Source organism: Pipra filicauda, unplaced genomic scaffold (assembly GCF_003945595.2).
Source record: "Pipra filicauda isolate LSUMZ 115617 unplaced genomic scaffold, ASM394559v2 scaffold74_size2892960_pilon, whole genome shotgun sequence".
Lineage (NCBI taxonomy): Eukaryota > Metazoa > Chordata > Aves > Passeriformes > Pipridae > Pipra > Pipra filicauda.
The window spans coordinates 1,686,240-1,693,681 of NW_024104920.1; positions in this window are offsets into that span (position 1 = coordinate 1,686,240).

Below are 7,442 nucleotides of genomic sequence, written 5' to 3' on the forward strand. Positions count from 1 at the left end.
TGAAGTTTTAGAGAACAAAGACTTTCACTTGCAGCTCCACTGAATTCACCATCGTGCCCCAGCACTATAAACAAAGCAAATACCTCGAGACTTGCATACTGCCCTGGCCAAGACAGCACATGGCTTTCCTCTTTTTGCATAAAATGAAATAATTCCTGGTTTGCAAGGTGTGGTCAGGCAAAAGGAACAGCTCGTTTTCTTTAATTAATCTTGGTGCTCTTTGTATCTGCACTTTCTGTAATAGTTTCAGGTGCTATTACTTATCAGGAATATCTGCTTCAAGGTATAAGCAGTCAAAGTTCTCAATCTGTCATCCCCCATGGGGTTTCAAAGCCTCCTCTCCCAAAATAGGTGTGAGGCCTTTTCCCACAGATGCTCCAGAGCAGATCTATTTTGATCACCAAAATACTAAACCCATAAAGTCAGGGGGACAAAAAAGACAGAAAGCCTTTCAAATCAAGTGAATAAGCCAAGAGTGAAAAAATAGACTCAGTCATCTCTCCTACCCATTTAATGAACAGCATTCCACTCCAGAAACAGCACACACAGGGCAAACCACTCCAAGTGCCTGTTTACAGCCCAGCTCCTGCAGCTGCCCCTCTCCTGCCGTCCCTGCTGGGACATGGCTGTGCCCATGCCCCTGCCAGTGGAGTGCTGGCGGGCAGGGCTGCGTGCAGAGCAGCTCCACTCCCCAACAGGGGCCGGGCTCCAGCCAAGTGTTTGAGCAGACAGACACCGGAGTGAAAGGAGCAGGACTGGTTGTGCTTCAAGATAAGATTGGCTGCCAGGGCTTTGTTGGAGGCAGCCTTGCAGATGCAGGAAGGAAAACAAGCTGTAAAGATGGTAGAAGGAGAAAAGACACCCCAAGGGAAGCAGCACTGGCAGGAGACAAAGAGCTCCTCATCAGTGAAGGGCACAGTAACAAACTTGCACAGCACAAGTCATGTCCTGCCCTAAGAAGCCCCCTTGCCCCACTCACTTGTGTGTTCTGCACCTCCCTGGGCAGCCAGTGCTGGGACAGGGTGCCAGGGACCTTGGCAGCAGCTGGGACAGCCCACCCACACCCCACCTTGCCTGCACACAGTCCTGCACTAGCAGCTGGGACGCTGGCTGCGAGCCCACCTGCAGCAGGGGCTGCTTTGCTCTCGGTGACAAAACCTACCTGGGAAACAAGCTGGGGCGGCTACTGACCCAGCTGGTATTTCACAGCGGCAGCAGGAGGAGAAGCACCTGATGGCACAGTTTGGAGGAGGACGATCAAATGCTGCTCCTGCAGGAGAAGTGGAAGGTGAAGGACAAGAACAGCAGCATCAGCCCAGCAGCCCCTGCTGCTAACAAACTGAGCACAGCATGGACACACCTGCACTCATGTCCTGTTCACTTGTTTTGGTTGCTTGGTTGTTTCTCCAGATTTAGCCTCCTATTGCATCCCTGGGTCAGGCCCTGCATTCAGTCTGTCCCATGCCTGTAGAAAGAGAACAAGGACCTTCACAGAGGGTCCATGGAGGTCCACTGCTTCTTTATAGATTGAAGTTTTTCTGCTTGAACATCTTGTTTCAAGCAAGGATTCAGGGGGAAAGCATGGTTCCAGTTTAGCTTAAGCTAGTCCTATGCAGCCCAGCCTTGTGCATCCACCTGTCCTAAAGGTATTTTATGCAGCGTAATTTCCTGGTTTGCACATCTCCAATTGCTTATAGTCCTTTCTCCATTGCCCCAAGCCACTACAATGGGATAATGGAGTTTCCAGCTGGACAGTGGATGGTGTGAGGGAGGGGAGCCCAGGGACAATGGGGTTTTCCACATGGAGGTGGGAGACAGCAATGCACAATGTGTTGTTTTGGTTCTTAGTGGTTTGGAAGCTAAAACCAGCACATGCAGCCCCACAGGAGCTAAGAGCAAAGGGAGGAGCTGTGGAGTTGGGATCGGAACAGTCCTGTTTGTATTTAACAAGTGATAAACTTAATGAGCCAGACGAGACCTGAGACAAGATAATCCACACAGCTTCCTGCTGCACTTCTTTTGCCTGCTGCATCTTCAAGTTAAACCAGCACCTTGCCCTCATGTGGCTGAGCTGCAGTTCCTGGCATGCACCGGACCTCGGGCACAGGGAGCAGAAGGACCCGGCCAGAGCTGGGTCCCCAGCTGTGCCAGAGCACATGTGGGCAGTTGCACAGCCCCAGGGACCTGGGGAAGGCAGGGTACTTACAGTGGAAGCCGTGGCTGCTACTTTGTGCCCTGAGGCTCAAGGTCTTTTTTTATCAGAACAAGGAAGAGAGACTTGTGCTAAATACCTGAGTTTGTTTAATCCACCATACAGAAACAAAATCCTGAAAGGTTCAAAGCTCCAGTGTTTATTCTATCAGTCTTATTTCTGGTCTAAATAAACCATCAAAATTTAAGTCTTAGCTGAAAACATCTAAACACAGTAGTTGAAGCTGATGAATAGTTAGTGTTTGGCAAAGACAAAGCATGAATCCATAATTATTGTAAGATGAGTCACCTGGAGAAACCAGAGCAGTAGCCAACAAAATGCCTCTTTGAATAACTCAATGAGAATGAAGATGCCTAGAAATGCACACATCAGCAACACCACATCCTCAGCCCTGCCAAGGCCAGAGAGGGGCAGGCAGCACCATTCCAGCTCTGTAGAGGATGTTTCAGACCCCATTTGTCACCTCTGACCAAGGACCCCATGCCTGTCTCACCAGAAGCCCATCCCTGGATACAAGGGCGGTCTGACACCCATATTCCCTCCGTGACTCATAGGATTGGACAAGTCAGTCTTTTGCAGACAACAAAAAAGATAAAAATCATATTGCTTGGGTGTGTGCCAAGCTATTATTTCACCCAGTTAGAGTCTTGAACCGCTGAAAGTTAAAAGGATTTCCTCTGGAAAGAGAACATTCCCCAGCCAGAAAGTCTCCAGAAAGGTACAGGCGCAATAACTCCTGGCATTTGGTGTTAGGAAACAAGTGTCTAGACAAAGCCGCCTTCTTTTGATTTGTTTTGGATGACATTTTTAAAACATGCTACAGTACAGATCCTAGAACTTGAATTTCTATTTTTACACTCTTGATACCTGTGACAGGTTCACACGTCCAGGACATGCTGGGGATGATTTCTGCATCTTTGGTTATTTTTATTTAACCACCACAGTCTAAAGGTTCTATACCCCCTGGGGTTTGAAGGGATGGATATCTCTATTTGCATATCGCTATTTGCGTGGATGCGCTGTCACGCAGGAACAAGAAACAAGAGTTGGCCGCACTGATCCCTGCAGCTGGAACTGCCCCCTGGGGACACCACGTGTAGTTTTGGCCCCATGTCAGTCCTGCGTGAGAAACCTCAGTTGGATTTGAGGGGCACAAGGGGCTCCTGCACAGGGGTCTCACAAGAAAGCGCCCGAAACCTGGTGCAAAGGTTCAAACACCCCCTCATGAGCTGCATGTGGCACAGCTGGGTCTGGGCACAGGAGCTCTGTTGGCACCTCCTCTCCCACACATGCTTGCTGTCAACCAAGCAAAAACATGGCAAATTGCACTAAGAGGAAGTAGTTTTTACCTTGTCCTGCTGTTCCCAGGCGGTCAAAGGCAGGCTGGCCACGGGGAGGAAGCATGATCCCCTGCCACAGCACTGCCCATTGTTGCTTCAGCATGTTGCAATACACTGACTGAGCAACTGGCAATTATATTGCATTTATCTGCAGTGTTATGGTGTTATGTTCACAGCTGTCTAAACAGCAGCCTGTCTCCTATCCACAGTAGCTTCCATTTTGCGTGGCCTTGCTGATCCTGTGGCAGAGAACAGCAGTAAAGCCTGAGCTCAGCTCAGGTTTCAGTGCTGCCCTGCACCCAACCAGTGGCACACCAGTTTTTAAAAGGTCATGTTTAAACATGCTTCTACATCCCTACAAAAGCAAACCTCTTCTTGCCACCCTGCAAAGGGAAATGTTTTGTGTTTTGGCACAGCTGATTTTAATTCCTGTTCAAGAGGAGGGAATTTAGTGTGGCTACTCTGAGACTGGCTGCAGTTTTATCGAGAGAGATTTCATTGTGGACTTAGACAACCTCACTCATAGCCATTGTGTTGTCAAACAGGTTTCCTTCCTCTTCTTCACAACACTTCTACATCACATCCTATTTAGAGCTCTTATAGTGCTTCATAAATAATGCGATAATGAGAGCCCTGTACACTTGTGGGATTTGGGAGGCATTATCTCAGTTTTTAAGAGGTGGAATGTAAAGATCAGAGATTAAAGGTGGCAAATCCAACAGGCTGTGATCCAAACAACAGGAGTTTTTCCTAACTCGTTCCCTTTAAATTTTGAGCCCCTTCTGGCTTACCAACAGTCAGCCCAGCTTTCCCACTCCTTCATCCCAGCACTTCAGTCCTGCCTCATTCTTTCTCTCCAGAGTAGCTTAGAAATTTTGCACAAGCACTTCACCATTTGCCCCTCACTGCATTTTCCTTGAGCTCTGTTGAGAAAATGTTGCTGTTTCCATCAGCCAGTAACTGCGATGAGAAACTAAACATCAGAAAATCTTTCTACTGTAGATTAATACTACTGAAAACCTGGAGTCACCGAACATAGAGATGCTCACTGCTGTAAGAGGAATAACCTTTTGCTTAAGAAACATGACCAAGTGCAAAGGAAACAAAAAGAAAATGAAAGCTCAGAGCTAGGACACATCATGGGGGACAGGCCCTCACTGCAGAAGCTCCTGGATTTCCAGCAGGGGTTAATTAAGCGTAAGCAAATGCAAGTGTGGACAGAGCATTTGGCAGCACTCCCTGCTAGCCAGAGGCAGCCTGCGGCTCAGGGCACCACCAGCTCCCTGAGGGCAAGGCTGATTGATGTTGAGGGCTGCACATCACACCCTGTGGCTGGAGAGGCACGCGATCTGAACCTGGAGACTAAGAAAACAAGATTTCTATCCAAAATGTTATGCTACTTCAAAAGACGACATGCTGAGGTGCTTCTCCCTGAGGAAGACACAAAGCTACTGCTGAGCTGTCTGTCACTTATAATAAAATTATTATTTTTCCAGCAAAAGTGAAGTCTCGCTGCAGGATGTGGCACAGACAGCAGGATGTTGACTTGTGGGATTTCTCATGGGCAGAAACAGCTTGAGAGGGATGGGCAAGCTGAAGGCTTTACCCGAAAAACAGCAGCAGTTCTGTCTCTTCACAGCAGGCAGGATTCATGACCCCTGAGCAGTTACCTCTGTGCCTCCAACCTCAGTCTCAGCAGGCACGTCTCACTGCAGGGACACAAAATCCCACGATAGCTCTGGAGAGCTCCTCCAGTCCAGATCAGAAAGGCCAGTGCCTGGGGTGGTACAGAGTGCCTGCTCATCTCATTCTCTGTGGCAGGAAAAAACAAGGTCCTTGTGCTTGGCTTCTGATGCCCAACAAGAGCTGCTGCATAGGCATGGACACATGGAAGACATGCAGAGGGTGTGTGTCTGTGGGTGGAAAAATTGCAGGATGGCTGGAGCAAGCAGGATGCCTGCAGGCAGCAGGAGATACCTGAAAGGAAGCACATATCCATGGCCTGTAGGCAGTGGGGTGAGGGACTGCTGTGGGACAGGGCTGCAGCAATGTGTCCCCCCCACACCCTCCAGCAGTGTTCCCATGCAAACAAATCCTCACGAACAGGGAATGCTACCAGGCAAATTCTCAAGCTACAAACAAACCCCCAAACATCTGTTTTCAGAAAGACTATAGTATTAGCCTGAAGAAAACACTCATTTTCCTGACAAGGGCTTTCATGGTGCAAAGCAGCAACTCAAAAAGCTGGATGGCATCTCTCTGGTGAGAGAGTGTCCCAGAAAAAGCAGATAGTGAGCAGCCCCTCTACTCACCAATGCCTGTTCCGCAGAGCACTGCTCGATTCCAAAGGGGAAAAAAAACAGCAGAAAACTCCATCACTTTAACCTTGCCAGGCACTTTACCACTTGGATTCTGCAGCTGAAAGCCAGCATGGCTTTCCTTTGGAGTCAGTGTGAATAACGAGAAGCAGGTAGGAGACCCAAAGGACCTCAACCCAGAAGCAGTCAGGTCCAGTACTTCACAGAACTGGTCCTCTCAGAGGGAACACAAAAGATTGTCACCAGCCCAGAGAGAAAGTCTTCACTGTCCCTAGATGAGTACCTGGCAGCTCCCAGAAGGCTGGGTTGGTGGTTGTCTCCCTGGCCAGAGTGAAGGCTGTGTGGAACCCCTTCCCCAGCAGGATCTGTAACTGCACAGTCAAGGGGACTGATGGTTACTAATTAAGACTTACTGTGGGCTCACTGTGAAGGAAGGCTGCCCGCCCCTCAAGCTCTCAGTCAACATGAGAATAGATTTTCAAAAGCTGAGTGAGCATAGGCCATATTACATCGCTTTCAGACTGCCAACCACCCCTTTGAAACACCCTCACTCACTTCGTTCTAGGCTTAGCCCTAGTTCATCAGCCATTTTCCACTGCTAGCTTTGGTTTACAATAACCCCTACTGGTAAAATGCTCCAAGGATCATATTATCATTTTAGCTTCTTCTGTTGCACAGATCTCACTGTTGTGCTTTAAGTGCCATTGTCAGTCTGGTTAGCTCTTCTTTCTGCATTCAAACAACTCAAACCCTCTATCCCTACTCTAATGTTAGTTTGGGGATTTTGGTTTTGCTGTATCAATAGATGAAATAAAAGATCCATTTTTGGACGAATCCCCTCCTTTACAAAAACTAGTGACCCATAATACAGGTTCTACATAAATACCTTTGTTGCACACTTATTTCTTACAGGAGAGGCTGTACAAGCCTTAAAACTACCATAAAAAGATTAAAAGGTTTGCATGCCAATTAAAGGCCTGTCACATTTCTTAAGTAAGAGTCACCACTTCTCTGTGCAAAGAGGTTATAGTATTTCCCAGCTATACCTGTAGGTTTTATTATTATTTTAAGGTGCAAGACTGTACACAAATGCCCAGACCTTCGTTTGTGGAAAACCATTCGTGAGCAAATCAATCTTATCTGCTTGAACTGATAACCAACTTGAAATGCAGTTACCCTGTCTTACAGTGACTGCAGTCTATCACCACTGTTTATTTTCACTGATCATATTTAGCACTTGAGCTGAATACACTTATCAGTGTTTCTGCATATCTCAAAGGGCCGCTGCTGCTTATTGTTTTGAAGATGAGGAGTTTAACAGTTCAAACTAGAACTCAGAGTACTGATTTTATTACCTGCTTAAAAGAGGTGAAGGCAGATAAATGTATGGTCTATCCAGCACTGAAAAGTTTTAACACTTGCTTCCTCTTCTCCACCCAGTATTTCTGGGTCACGCACATCTTGAAAGAGAATAAAGTAGAAGCTCTAGCTGAGTTGATATTAAAATCAACACTCCCAACACCAGAGCAGGAAAGGCAAAGACATGCTGCTTCATGACTGAGCTCCAGTGGG